The sequence below is a fragment of the Sorex araneus genome, chromosome X (assembly GCF_027595985.1).
Source record: "Sorex araneus isolate mSorAra2 chromosome X, mSorAra2.pri, whole genome shotgun sequence".
NCBI lineage: Eukaryota > Metazoa > Chordata > Mammalia > Eulipotyphla > Soricidae > Sorex > Sorex araneus.
In genome coordinates, this window is record NC_073313.1 from 138,309,167 (window position 1) to 138,323,254 (window position 14,088).

At 41.3% G+C, this 14,088-nt stretch overlaps 1 long non-coding RNA gene across 4 annotated transcripts in view; it reads left to right on the forward strand.

Moving 5' to 3' along the window:
• Positions 1-6,712: 6,712 nt before the first annotated feature.
• LOC129399676 (uncharacterized) overlaps positions 6,713-14,088 on the forward strand; it is a 48,885-nt gene continuing 41,509 nt past the window's right edge. Inside the window, exons 1-3 of one of the 4 annotated variants that reach the window (XR_008627248.1) lie at positions 6,713-6,896; positions 6,981-7,533; positions 10,525-10,678. This is a non-coding gene — a long non-coding RNA (uncharacterized LOC129399676). The remainder of the gene's footprint in view (positions 6,897-6,980; positions 7,534-10,524; positions 10,679-14,088) is intronic. The other 3 variants (XR_008627249.1, XR_008627247.1, XR_008627250.1) reach the window with 3 other exon arrangements.

Consider the following 14,088-nt stretch of genomic DNA (forward strand, 5'->3'; position numbering starts at 1 on the left):
TTTCAGTGCTTGAACCCAGGACCACCTTGGTAGTACTTGGAGGCTGCTAGGCTAAGCTGGCAGTGCTGGAGGTAATATGGTACGTGGGGTCAAACTTAAGGCCTCACACATGCAAAACAAGTACTCTCCCCCATTGAGAAATCTTCTGCCTGTCCCAACCCACCCCCCCTTTTCAGTTTCTTAGGGTTATTTACTTTTGTTTTGGGAACCACACTCAGTAGTGCTCGGGGCTTACTCCTAGCTTTGTACTCAGGGATCACTCCAGCAGTACTCAGGCTACCTTATTGGGTACTGGAGATTGAAACTGGGTTGCCCGTGTGCAAGGCAAATGCCCTACCTACTGTACTATCTCTCGGTTCCTCTTAGGGTTATTAGAAATAGATCTTCTTTTATAACATAGGTGTATAGAGTTTCCCTCTCAGCAGGGCCTGAGCTACATGAAATAAATGTTGTGCTTTCTTTTTCATTTATTTCAAAGTATTACCTAGCTTTCCATGTATAGACTCCCTTTTTATACTCCCTTACAGCTATAGTTATGAAGACCAAATGAGTTCTATTTATTAGAATAAGCTCTTCAAAATTTGGGGTGTTGGTGTTTGTGCCCCACCCGGCAGGGTTTATTCCTAGCTCTATGCTCAGAGATCACTCCTGGAAAGCTCAGGGAACCATATGGGTTTCTGGAAATCAAACCCAGGTCAACCACATACAAGATAATCACCTTACCTGCTGTACTATTACTCCTGCCCCTTAACTCCTCAAGATTAGAAGACAACTGTAACATCTTCTGGCCATGTCTTGCTTGTTTGTCACACAGGAGAGTTGTGCAGATTTGTCACATAAATAAAATGTTTATGTTCATTCACCTTTTCCAGATCCCAATGACCATTTGTGATTATGAGAGCAGTAATAGTAATTTTACATTTTGGTGTTGAATTTTCTGGATCACAGATCTCTAAGCATGTTATTGTATTTGTGGATCTGTTTTAATCTCATAGATATAATGATCTAGTCAACCAATTCTGTCTTCTGGAAGAAATTCCTTGAGGTTTTATCTAGAAACTTTTCTTCCAAGTAGTTTGTAGGCATTCATATGCTTTCATTTCTTTCTAAGTACTTTGTGACAATTTTCTATATTAAATTCTCTCCTATATTTAAAATCCAGATAGATCTTCTGCTCTTTGCACTGAATCACGATTGCTATAAACATCTCCAAAATAATTACTATGACCTCCTTAAAAACACATGCTCTCTTTTAAAAAGCAATTTATTTACTTTATTACCAAATATCTTAACTAATTGTATACAAGAAAAGATGAATTATGGCTCTAGTGTATTTTATTCCTTCCCTGGTTAGCTGGATTTTATTGCCAGAACAAATTTTCTGTGTAATTTATCATGAAATCAATAGTGGATTAATCCAGTTTCTTGGTTTCTTACTCATCTTTTTCATGTATTCAAATTGGTTAACCTTTAGCAACAAAGCCAAGACCTTTGTTAACCTGAGGTTGTTCCTGTACCAGTTTACTGGCCTCTGTTTTCCTCATTGCCTGATTTCCAAAAATCACACACACACACACACACACACACACACACACACACACAACAAAACAGACCATCTTTACACATGTCAAAGGGATCCTTTTTGTTGTTCTCTAGAAAGATAAAGGCTACTTCTTATTTTCTCAGTTGTTTCATATTCTTGCAATGGTAACTTCTGCAGAGTTAAGACTGGTCCCACGTTGAATCTAGTCAATGTACAATTTTGCAGAGCAAAACCATACTAAGGTGATGATGAAATTTCTTGATATCTTCTTTTAACTGTGTCCACAACCTCAATTTAGATCTGAGGAAGTCCTCTTAGAATTCTATAGAGAAACCAACGTAAGTGATATAAAATCTATCATCTGTCTTTTTAAGAACTGATTAAGTGGTCATGGAGTCTGGCAAATCTAAGTTATGAAGAATGTGCCAGCAGACTAGAGGCCCAGGGAAGATTCAAAGCTGTTTCAAATCCAAAGATTGTCCCTTGGCTTTGTTCTCTCTTGTTCAGATGTTAATCTTTTGTTTGATTCAGGTTTTCATCTGATAAATGAGCCCCACCCACATTAAAGCAAGCTGCTTTACTTAGAGAGCATCAATTTAAATGCTAATCTCAAGGGGCCCGAATGATAGTGCAGCAGGTAGGGCTTTTGCCTTGCATGCAGCTGACCCGGGTTCAACCGGATTCAATCCCCAGCATCCCATATGGTCCCCTGAGCACCTCCAGGAGAAATTCCTGAGTGCAGAGCCAGGAGTAACCTCTGAGCATCGCAGGATGTTGTGACCCAAAAAGCAAAAAAAAAAAAAAAAAATGCTAATCTCAAGCACCCTCCAGAATGAGATTTTTTTTCTAGAATTTTTCTCATTCTAGAAAAATCCAGAAAGCTATTTGATCACATATGTGGACCTTGTGGCTTAGTAAAATTGGCACAAAAAATTGACTGTCACATGCTCTGAAAGAGGGTCATTTTAGTAAAAAATATATAGGGTGGGGAAACAGGAAATTAGAATGGTAGCCTAAGTTGGGTGAATACAATTGAAGTCCCCAAATTTTCCTTTACTGCTCCTGAGGAACATGTGAACTGGGAAGTTCAGTTAAATAGGTTCAGGACCCTAAGTATATTACAGCTTATACAGATTTACAAGCTATTCTGTTTTTTAATTTCTCTTCAGATTGGATACTTAGTAGATTAGGGAAGTTTTGTCCAAAGGAAGAGAAATAGAAAGTGCAAGTAACTCTCTACATGCATTATTTTGTGTTGATATCAATTTTATAATACTTTAAAAAATGGAATGTTTGGGACTGGAAAGATTGGGACATGTCTTGACCTGGGTTTGATCCTGGGTATCCCATATGGTTCTCTGACCCCTGCCACCAGTCTTCCATGACTGCAGGTCCCAGGAATAAGTGCTGAACATCACCAGGTGTGGCACCCCATACAAACAAAAAGAAACAAAAAAAGATTAATGAGGGTCAAGGGCATGGCTCAGTAGTAGACACTTGTCTTTCATGTGTGAGAACTTGGATTTGGTTCCTGTTACCTCATGGTGCCCTGAGCACTCTTGGGACCCCTGGGTACTAAGCTGGGAGATATTCCTGAGCACCACTGTATGTGACCCAAAATACAAACAGAAAAGGTAGAGATGATAATTAGAAACATGAAATCATTGTATTAGAACAGAGTTCTACAACTATGAGAATGTTGATGTGGGGCCAAAGTGATGGTACAGTGAGTAGGTGCTTGTCTTGCAAGGGATGACACAATTCAATTCTCAGCACCCCAAGCCAGCAAGGAGTAATCCATGCACGCAGAGCCAGGAGTAAGCTCTGAGCACCACCAGGTGTGACCTGAGCCAAAAACAAACATAAATGTTGATAGCAATCACAAATTGGCTTTTACTGATCTATTTTCTGATCATTCTATTTGCCATTTCTTTAAGTTTTGCTGAACCAAGTAATATAAAGTAAATTTGTTATGTGCCTAAGGGGGCAGGTTGGGATGGAAAGGGAAACGGGGAATCTTGATGGAGGAGAGTCACACTGGTAGTGTTGGAACATTAAATGTCCGAAACTGTATTATAAACAACTGTGTAAGTCACACTGTTTTAATAAAAATAAATTTTTAAAAAGTGTAGATGTTAAAACATTACTTAGTCTAGCAAAATCAAAAGAACACAAAAAGGACCAGGAAGACAGTACAGTGCATAGAACACCTGCTTTCAAGTGTGAGATCATAAATCCACCCTTTAGTGCCACCACTGTTAATAACATGAGCAGCTCTGCTGGAGGCTTTGATATCTGTAATCCCTGGTGTCACAGTGATTTTTCAGTAGCATCACAGCCATGTTTGTGTGAACACCACAACTAAAGGTGTGCAAGCCTTCTTGAGCACTGCTAAATGATAGAGAAACACCATGGCCAGGAAGTGCAACCTGTGGTGAGCATTTGTGTGAGCACTACAGTGACCCTTGGTGAGCACTACAATTAGAACGTGCACAAGCACTACCACTAAAGTGTGCAATTCCTGACAACATGCACATGTGTGAACACCATAGTTAAAAAACTCCAACCCAGGGGATGAAGTGATAGCACAGTGGGTCAGGTACTTGCCTTGTAGGTGACTGACCCAGATTCGATCCCTGGTATCCCACATGATCCCCTAAGCATTGCCAAGAGTGATTTCTGAGCTCAGATCCAGGAGTAACCCCTGAGCATTATTGCATGTCTCCCCCCAAACAACAACAGCAACAAAAAAAACCCAACAACAAACAAAAAAAATAAAAAAACTCCAACCTTTAGGGAGTCTTACAGTTGAGTGTATGAGTACCTCAATCTAATGTGTGACTGACAGTGAGCTCCACAACATACATGTGAGAGCAAGTACTTCTGCCAGGCATGTGATATTGCCCCAGTCATTCCAAAAACAGCAAAAAGGGAAGGTGGGGGAGTAAAAAGTAAAACACAAATATATACTAATAGGCATGATTGATGAGCAGTATCACAAGTGAGTTATAGCTCAAAAGTGTTATAACAAAAATAGAATAGATAGAACTGAAAGAATTTGTTGTAATAACATGGTCTTCTGGGCAAAATTTCCATTTCATGTAATAGTGAAAGGTTATTTTAATTTAAGATAGAGGTTCTTTTGTGCAGTCATAACTTCATGCATTTCTAACTATTTTTTTCTGCATACTTATATAGTGCAAAAGTGCATATATCTTTTTGTGCATGTTCTATAAAACCTATAAACTTCCACTATTTCTCTGAATAATGCTAATATGACATTTTTAAAAAGTTATAGAAGAGGATGCATATATTTTATGGTCCAGGTTATATATAATTGTGACTATAAGAATTTTTTCTTTTCCTTTATTTGGGGAACTTGGGGTACATACCTGGATTGGGGGGGTCACACCTTGTGTTGTTTATCCCAACTCTGTGCTTGTGATACCATGTAGTGCAGGAATATAACTAGCTGGTTTCATGCAATCAAGGCAAGCTCCTTAAGCTCTGTACTAATTCTTTAACCTCATGTTTTCCAGGAGAGGGGTGGTGGATCCACCCTGGAGATGCTGGGGGGCTTACTCCTGGCTCTCTGTGCTTAGGGACCATATGGGGTGCTTGGGTCTTTACCGAGACTGCATGCAAGACAAGTATAATCTCTCCAGACCCTAGCTTCAGGTTTTGATAGTTCTAAACTGTTTAAGACAGCAAGTGTTTTAAGACAGCAAGTCACCAAAATAAATCATTATAAATAGACACAAATAATTATTTTGTGTTCTATTTTCCTTGCATCCAGAAAAGAATATATATATATATATATATATATATATATATATATATATATTGCTTTTTTGGGTTACACCCAGCAATGCACAGGGGTCACTCCTGGCTCATGAACTCAGGAATCACCCCTGGCGGTACTCAGGGGACCATATGGGATGCTGGGATTTGAACCTGGGTCGGCCCCGTGCAAGGCAAACGCCCTACCCACTGTGCTATCACTCCAGCCCACAGAAAAGAATATATTTTATAGTCTATTAAATAAAAGATGCAATTTCTCTTAAATTCAATATTTGGATTTCTCACAAAAGACAGAAACAAGCCTTATATTTCGCAGCAAAAGGCACGAGAATGAATTCTTCTTTTGGGGGGTGGATTGTCATAACTGGTGGTTTACTCCTGGCTCTGTGCTCAGTGATCACTCCTGGTGGTACTTGGAGAACATATGAGAACAGAAGATTGAATCAGGGTGAGCTACTTGCAAGACAAGACCTTTAATCTCATTACTACCCAGCCCATGAACATTATTATTATTTGTATTGTTTTGTTTTGTTGGGGGGTCATACCTGGCAGAGCTCAGGAGCAACTCCCAGCTCTGCACTCAAGAATCACTCCTGGTGGTGCTCAGGGGCTCTATGGGATACTGAGGATCCACCCTGTGTCGCCTATGTTCAAGGCAATGTGCCCTACACACTGTATGTTATTTTTAAGGTCCAGATAATACCAGAGGTTTGAAAAGAAAAAAGAAAAAAAGTGTCATGCTGCTTCTTGTCCAAAACTGATTGAATTCTTTTTCGCTCTGCAAGGGATCTTCATATTTCTTATGTCTAGGTCTTCTAGTAGGTTGATAATGAACCTATTTTGTTTGACACTAGTTGGTTGGGTCCAGTTTAAGAGCTCCTTTGGAGAAGATTGTGTGGCTACAATATCTTTACCATTTTTGAGTTTTAAAAAATTTTTGACAATTTAAAAAATATATTTTGCTTATGTTTTTTTGCTTTTTTTGTTTGTTTGTTTTTAACCAACTGTAGCACCAGGTGTGCCAGGAAAGGAGTTAAAAGGCCAAGTCTGGCACGAGAAAGGTGACAAATGTGAGGCTAAGCCATTAAGAATAACAGCAGCCAATGGGGAGACTTGACAGTGATAGGGTGGGTGATAGTGGGAAAAGGACTGAAGATGAAGGGATGGGCCGAGAGAGGTATGGTGGTGATGCCAGGGTGACCAAAAAGAAGACGCAAAATGGACTAGGGATCTGGGTAGCCAGGAAGACATGAAGATAGCAGGACGATTTAGCAAGGGTTAAATCGTGATGGGTGGGTGGGTGGGGGGGGGATGGGGAAAAGGGGCGGCTCAGCGCATGCGCCAAAAGCTGACTGTACAGCTCTGGGAGAGGCCTTTCTGGGCATCCGAGCTGCGGCTGCAGGCTTGTCTGGTCCTCCTGCTGCAGCCCACTGCCACCTTGACCTGCCGCCAGCACCCTGGCACCGCGGATTCTGGCGTCGCGTACCCTATATTGCCGCTCCCACCACCCAGTCTGGCCTGGCACGCCGGTGCCAAGGCTTCATGCTAGCAGGTAAGGGAGCGATGTTGGGGGAGAACATGGAGGGCGGCGGGAGGAATTCGAGCCCGGGGGATACTAAATTTATGTATTCTTCAGGTTCGCGACGGGATCAGAATGCGGGACGGGACGCTGACTTCCAAAAGGAGGTTAACTGTTTGCTTCCTGCTTGTGAAAGGGATGCAGATTTCTTCCCTGTAGGGTTCAGGCTCCCGGACGGCGGTGTTTTCCGTCACGTTCCTTCTTCTAAACATTGCAAGTTCCTCATTGGCCGCAGGTGTATTGAGAGGAGAGGGCTTGGGGAGTAGACGCACCCGATTATGGAGTTTTCTTTGCCTTTGTTCCCGGCGGTGGATCTTATTTCGGGGGGGTCCCAGACAGAGTATTTGGAGCCTCTCCCTGGGATGGGGTGGAGGCTGCCTGCATCTCGATTCGGTGTCCGTTGCGATCGCCTGCGAAGCCCTACGCCAGATCCCACTAACTGAGTTTATGATCCCTACCCCTTATGGAAGGCTGAGTGCAGCTGTGGGGAGAAGCACGGCGAGAGACATCAGGCTGGAGAGGCGAAACCAAACAAAAACCAAAAGCAAACGGCGAGCGGAGCTTAGACGCAGTGTGCATGTGTATTGGGAGCCGGGGGTGCTGTGCACAGGTAGGTTAGAGAAGGCCTGATTGGAGGGAGGGGGCTGTGGTGGTGGTGCTGAGGGTGGGGGCGAGAAGGCGGGCGGGACGCATGCGCGATCGAGGATGCGGGGTGGGTGGGGGTCGAGTACGTATTTGAAAAGGCAAAATCGTCTGCAGTGGGTACGGACAGTGCGGGACAGGGGGTAGCGCGCATGCGCACTTGAGACCCCGGGGTGGGCGGCTCTGAGCGGCGGGGGTGGGTGGAGGGAAGGGGGGGCGCGCATGCGTCTTGCGAATGGGATGATGCGTCGGGGAGGACCGCAGTGCGTGTGGACTGCGCAAAATGGCGAGGGGAGGGGGGGAGCGAAGTGGTCTTCGCTTGGCCCTTGGGGGCTCCGAGGGCCTTCGGAGAGGATCGACCTTTCCGATTGCGGGGAGGGCCCGGCCCGGGCTGGCGCTGCCCATGCGGTGCTCAGAGTCGCCCGAAATTGACCCTGAGTCTTAAGCCCGTGACTGGCCCACGCGAGTTTCAAAACGCGGAGCCGATGGTTACTAGCAATAAAAGATTGTGGCTCCCCGAAAGGGCCTAGAAAATGCATCCAAAAAAGGAACGCCTGGTGACAGCTTGCGTTTGGAGGACTGTTGGACCGCTGTACTCGGCTCTGAACACGTCCATTCTCATACTCCGCAAGAGTGGTTGATCAGGGGCTGCGATATCGTGAAGACTGTTTGTTAGTGTGGGTTAGAATAGAGGCGTGAGGATTTGGCTGTGTTGCCAAACAGTTGCTACACTTTGCATTCAAGTAGGATTTTGGCAAATGATCATGGTGGCATGAAACTGAACCGGCTTCGATATATTTATATTCACATAGATATATGTGACATCTGCTATCTATGCCCATATGCACATATATGTATATACCTATCACAGTATAAAGGCCACAGACTTCAAAATTGGTCAGATCTTTGTGTAATCATACTTATGATCTCACACATTTATTTCTTTTGGTCTATTTTTCCTATCTGTAGTCATAACCCCTCTAGCACTAAATATGCCAGGTGCTGTTTTACACATGCCTTAATTCTGTTAGTACTCTCTATGGCTGTAGGAAATTAAATGGCATTACATTACTCATTTCTTACAAATAAGAAATCCGAGGGACACAGATAAATATGTTCCAGGCTTTACATCCAGTTGAATAAGGCTGGATTTTTTTTCCCTGCTCTATTAAAGATATTTTATCTTCCAGGATAAGTGGCAGATTTAAACAACCCTTCCTTTATGCTTTGCACATTTCTTTGTAACTTTCCTAGTATAAGAGAAGAGACCTTTTTGCTGCCTTTTACTGAGTGCTCAGACATACATACATGACAGAGTATAAAGAGCTGATTGATTTGGAGCTTAGTGGGTGTCTACCCTTGTCTTCAGTGCTTTTTGTTCTGCAGAGGGTTGGTTTAAAATGGCCGACTGCAGCTCAATGGACACACCCTTCTTGTTTTGCCTGCTGCGAGATTTAGACAACCAGTCATTGCCGCAGTATATGTATATTTATATATATATTTATTACCCATTAGTAATATTTTGGACAGTTAACAGAAATTTCTAATACTAAAGAAAATGTTAGTATGTATGTTAGTGTGTCTTTAAAAAAGACTGAGAATATATGTATTTGATTTTGGGGTAAGGATAGATTCATTGAAGTGGAATTAAGTCAAACAGAATGAATATTTGTAGCAATATGTTTCTAAATTTCTTCTCAAAAATGCTTACTAATTTTTATTCATGTTCTGTATAGTGCTTCTTTAAATTTTTTAATTTTATGGATCAAAAATGGTATTTTTGATTTTGTATTTCTTTGGTTATTAATGAACTTGGATTCCTTTTCTTCCAAGTTGCTTATCAATTTTATTGTCTTTTCATGTGATGTTGCCTCAGGTCTTATAGTGATATGTGTTGCAGTTTTTTAATAATTTATTATCTATTTGAATATGTTCATATGATTATTACTCAGAATACAAAAAGAAAAGAAAACAAAAAGACTATTACACAGACACCTGAAATACAAATACATAGTCTAAGTTATTGTTTGTCTTTTCATATTATTACATTTTTGGTCACTGAAGACAAAATTGTGGTCAGATCTGTATTATTTCATGTTTTCTTATTTAAGTTTGAAATTTGCTAAACAGTCTTTCTAGCTTTGAGAATAACTATCTAGTGAGGAAAGTGGGAGGAAGAGCCATAATTTCACCACCCAAAAATGACCAGTGCTAATAAATCTGTTTGCTTTTCATTTTTACCAGAATTTCTACAGCTCATCTTACTCTTCTATATTGTTTTGTGTTTAGCATTCTAGCATTCACTTTTGTGTATTAAATATTCTTGTACTTGTTTAAAGATTTCTTGATATTTTGCATGGAAATATTTAAATAATTTTAGTATTTTTAATTATGAAATGAATGTATTCAGTTTTTGTTGTTTGAATTACTTGTTTATAGATTATAGCTACAGAATTAGAATTAGTCATCAAAAGACTTGGACATTATAAAGACTTGTGATAGTTGCTTCCCAGAATTTGGGGAGGAAAATGTGTCAATTTTTGTACCCAGTCATTCAGATAATGTGCTCTTATGTTTTTGCGAACTTTATATGTAAAATGTTGGTAATTTTCTTTTACGATGCATTCATTCATAACTCTCCAATGTTAATTGCCTTCTATTTCCTTTTTGTGTGTTAATATTAATGTTTTGGGTCTTAATGTTACCTGCTAGAGCTCTGTATTATGTGCTCCATTTAGGGATCTATTTTAGGGATATTTGTTATTTGTTTGTTTTTACTTATTATTTGTTTAGGGACAACTCTTTGTTATTTGTTGCACATTCACTCCTGGTATATGCTCTTGGCATATCCTATGTACAAAGACAGCTGCTGTCTGGGAGATACATGTCAGATTCTTGTTGGCTATTTTGAAATAGCATTTGTCTGTCCCTTTTAAATAGGTTGCCATTTCTTTTATAGAAAAGGGAAGGCATACTGGTGTGCTGCTTAGCGGTGGTGCTCCCTGGCTACAAGAGTGGAGAATAGACATGGCAACATTTGTCCTTATAAGAAACCAACCTAGTCAAGACACAAACATTAGTCTTCTCTTGAAGCCAGAACAGTAGTACAATGGGTAAGGCCCGCCAAGAGTGATTCCTAAGTGGAGAGCCAGGAGTTACTCCTGAGCACTGCCGGGTGTGAGCCCTCCAAAAAACTCCCCGCCCCCCAAAAAAAAGTCCTCTCTCCCATCCATTTAGAAACTGACCTTACTTTGAATGGTTCAGTGATCTGGGGGAAGATAGAAACATAGTATACTATCCACATTTATAAATCTGTTTGTGAATTATCAGTAAGTTCTTTGGATTATGGTAATAGGAACAAATCACAGCATCTGAGAAGTCATTTGTAGGGGGAGTGGGATTTATGTGTGGACTGACAATTGTCAGAAAGGAACAGTGTGAGCAAGAGCAATATAATGACATTAGCGGAAATAGTATGTTCAGTTTATAAAATGATAGCCTGATTGGTTCATAGGGATCTGAGTGTGACAATTTATTGATTCCATTAGCCCAGTATGCTGATACAGAGACCAAAAAAAAACCCATTAAAAATAGGCCATAATGGGGCCGGAGACACAGTGTAGTGGGTAAGGTGCTTTCCTGACATCACATATGGTTCCCTGAGCACCGGCAGAAGTGATCCCTGAGTGCCTAGCCAGGAATAAGCATGCACAGTTAGGTATGCGCCTTTCTCCTCTCAAAAAAATGCTATATTGGGGGCTGGGGTTGTAGATCAGTGATAAAGCACAAGTGTTGAGTACATGAGACCTGAGGTTTAATCCCTGGCAACACACACACACACACACACACACACACACACTTGGAAAGACGTTAAAATGGGCCTATTTAAGTGGTGTAGGCCACAGAACTAGTCTATCCTTTGGTTTTCTTTTTAGTTTTTGTGCCACATCTGTCGATGCTCAAGGGTTACTCCTGGTTCTGCAATCAGGAATTACTCCTGGTGATGCTTGGGGATCATATGGGGTGCCAGGGATTGAACCGGGGCTGGCTGTGTGCAGGGCAAGACCCCTACCTGCCGTACTCTACAGCCCCTCCTTTGGTCTTCTTATAAAACCATTTGAACTGGGCTGGAGTTCAGGGGGTAGAACACTTGTCTTGCACCTGGCTTTGTTTGATCCCTGGGTTTGATCCCTGGAATCCCACATGGTTCCCGCAACACTATCAGGAGTTATTCCTGAGTACAGACAAGAGTAAGACCTGAGCATCACTGGGTATGCCCCGCCCACTCTAAAAAAGCCACTTGTTTTGCATGCAGCTGATCCAAGTTGGAAGTGATTCTTGAGCACAGAGCCAGGAGTAGGCGCTGAACACTGCTGTGTGTGGCCACAAATCCCTCTCTCCCACCCCAAGATCTGAACCAAATGGCTAAAGATAGTAACCTTTCCTCAAAAAATCTCTTGCTGTGACTATCCCAATATTTGAAAAGATGTAGGCAGTGTTACTTCTATTGCATTTTTCTTACAATTTGTAGATATTGAGATATTCTCAAAGGGATGAAGAGATGGAATATTATGATTCACTGAAATTGGTTCCTTTATTCATGGTTCAGAGAGAGTATTTTAATAAGTTGTCTATTTACTTATTATTGGAGTTTGGGGCCACACCCAGTATGCTTGGGTACTACTCAGGCCCTGTGCTGCGATTCTTTCCCAGTATTGATTGGGGAACCATGTGAAGTGAGCATCAAACTGGGGCTTGTAAGGAAAACATCTTAACTCTTGTACTGTCTCTCAGATCCCTAATTAAATTGATAAAATCTTTAAAATTATTATCACTATTTTACTGTGTACTATTATTTTAATAGCATTCAGAATTTTATATTTTCAGTGAAGATTGGGAATATTGGATTTTGAGATACTTTGCCAGCAGCTAATGCATTTTGCTATCCAATGACTGCTGTTGTAAGCTCTCATTTTTCAGCATTTTGCTAGTTGTAGAGGTTAACCCAGGTTTATCTGTGTGTATGTGTGTGGTGATGGTGTGGGGGGGGACAAGGGGGAGGTTGAGATCTTTATAAGTGAAACAAAACACCACAACGAAAAAAAATTGTGCAGGCTTGTGTGTTGTAGGGGAGGTGAGGAAGCATGGGATCTCCAGGTTTATATCATGCCAGTGTCTTTTTCTAGGATCTAGGTGTTAGAGAGAGTCTGGATTAAAATAGCCTAAAAGTATTTAGTCTCTTATTTCTTATTTGTTTGTTTGAGGGGGGCACACCCAGTGGTGCTCAGAGCTTACTCCTCGTTTTGTGCTCAAGAATCACTCCTGTTGGGGCTCACGGGACCATAAAGGGTGCATGGGATCAAACCTGGGTTGATCACATGCAAGGCAAGTCCCCTGCCAGCTGTAGTATGGCTCGTGCCTGATTTCTAAATTTTAAAAAAATTAATTGAATCACAGTAAGATACACAACTGCAAAGTTGTTTATGATTGGGTTTCAGTCATATAATGTTCCAACACCCATCCTTTCACCAGTGTACATGTACCACCACAAAGGTTCCCAGTTTTCCCTCCCCCACCCCCGCCTCTATGGCAGGTACTTTTCTTCTCTCTCTCACTCTCTCCCTCTCTCTCCCTCTCTCCCCCCTCCCCTTGCTCTCTCCCGCTCTGCTCTCTCCCCTCTCTCTGTCCCTCTTTCTCCTCTCTCTTTCTCTCTCCCTCTCTCCCTCCCTCCCTCCTTCCTCATGACTTGCAATATAAATACTGAAACGTTATCAGGTGTATCTACCTACTTTCAACACTCAGCTCCTGTCCAAAATTATCATTTCCAATATTACTGTCATGCTGGTCCCTTCTCTATCCTAATTGCCCTTTGCCCCCCACACATTCTTGTGGTAAGCTTACAACCATTGACCAGTACTCCTGGCCCCTGTTTTCCCTGGCCTTGGATATTAATCTCATGATTTTTTTCATATCCCACAAATGAATGCAGTCATTCTATATATTCCTCTCCTTCTGACACATTTCACTCAACATGATATCTCCATGTCTATTCATTTATAAATTTTGAGTTCATTTTTTTCTAATGACTGCACAGTATTCCATTGTATAGATGTACCGAAAGTTATAGACCAGTAGTATGATTTCATCTCAGTTTTGCAAAATAAAAATTACACTGGTAATGTACATGAAAATAATTGGAAGAACATACTCCAAGTCTTAAATATCCTGATATGCTACGATTTTTTTTGTGAGAGGAGTCACTTTTAGGGAACTCTTTTAGTCAGGTATAGGGAATGGAAGGCCATAAATGCTGACATAGAAGGGCTCCCTAAGTGATTGTGATTATGCCCATTCAAAAATAGGGATATTGATAACGAAAGCAATGTTTTTTACTTCCTGGTTCATGCACTTGTGCCAGTCTACAGGTTGGAAAAGATTGAAAACTTCTAGTGTAAAGGACTTGACAAAAAGCTTGGAAGATAAATCACCATCAGAGTTCACATTGGAATTCAGATGCTATGGT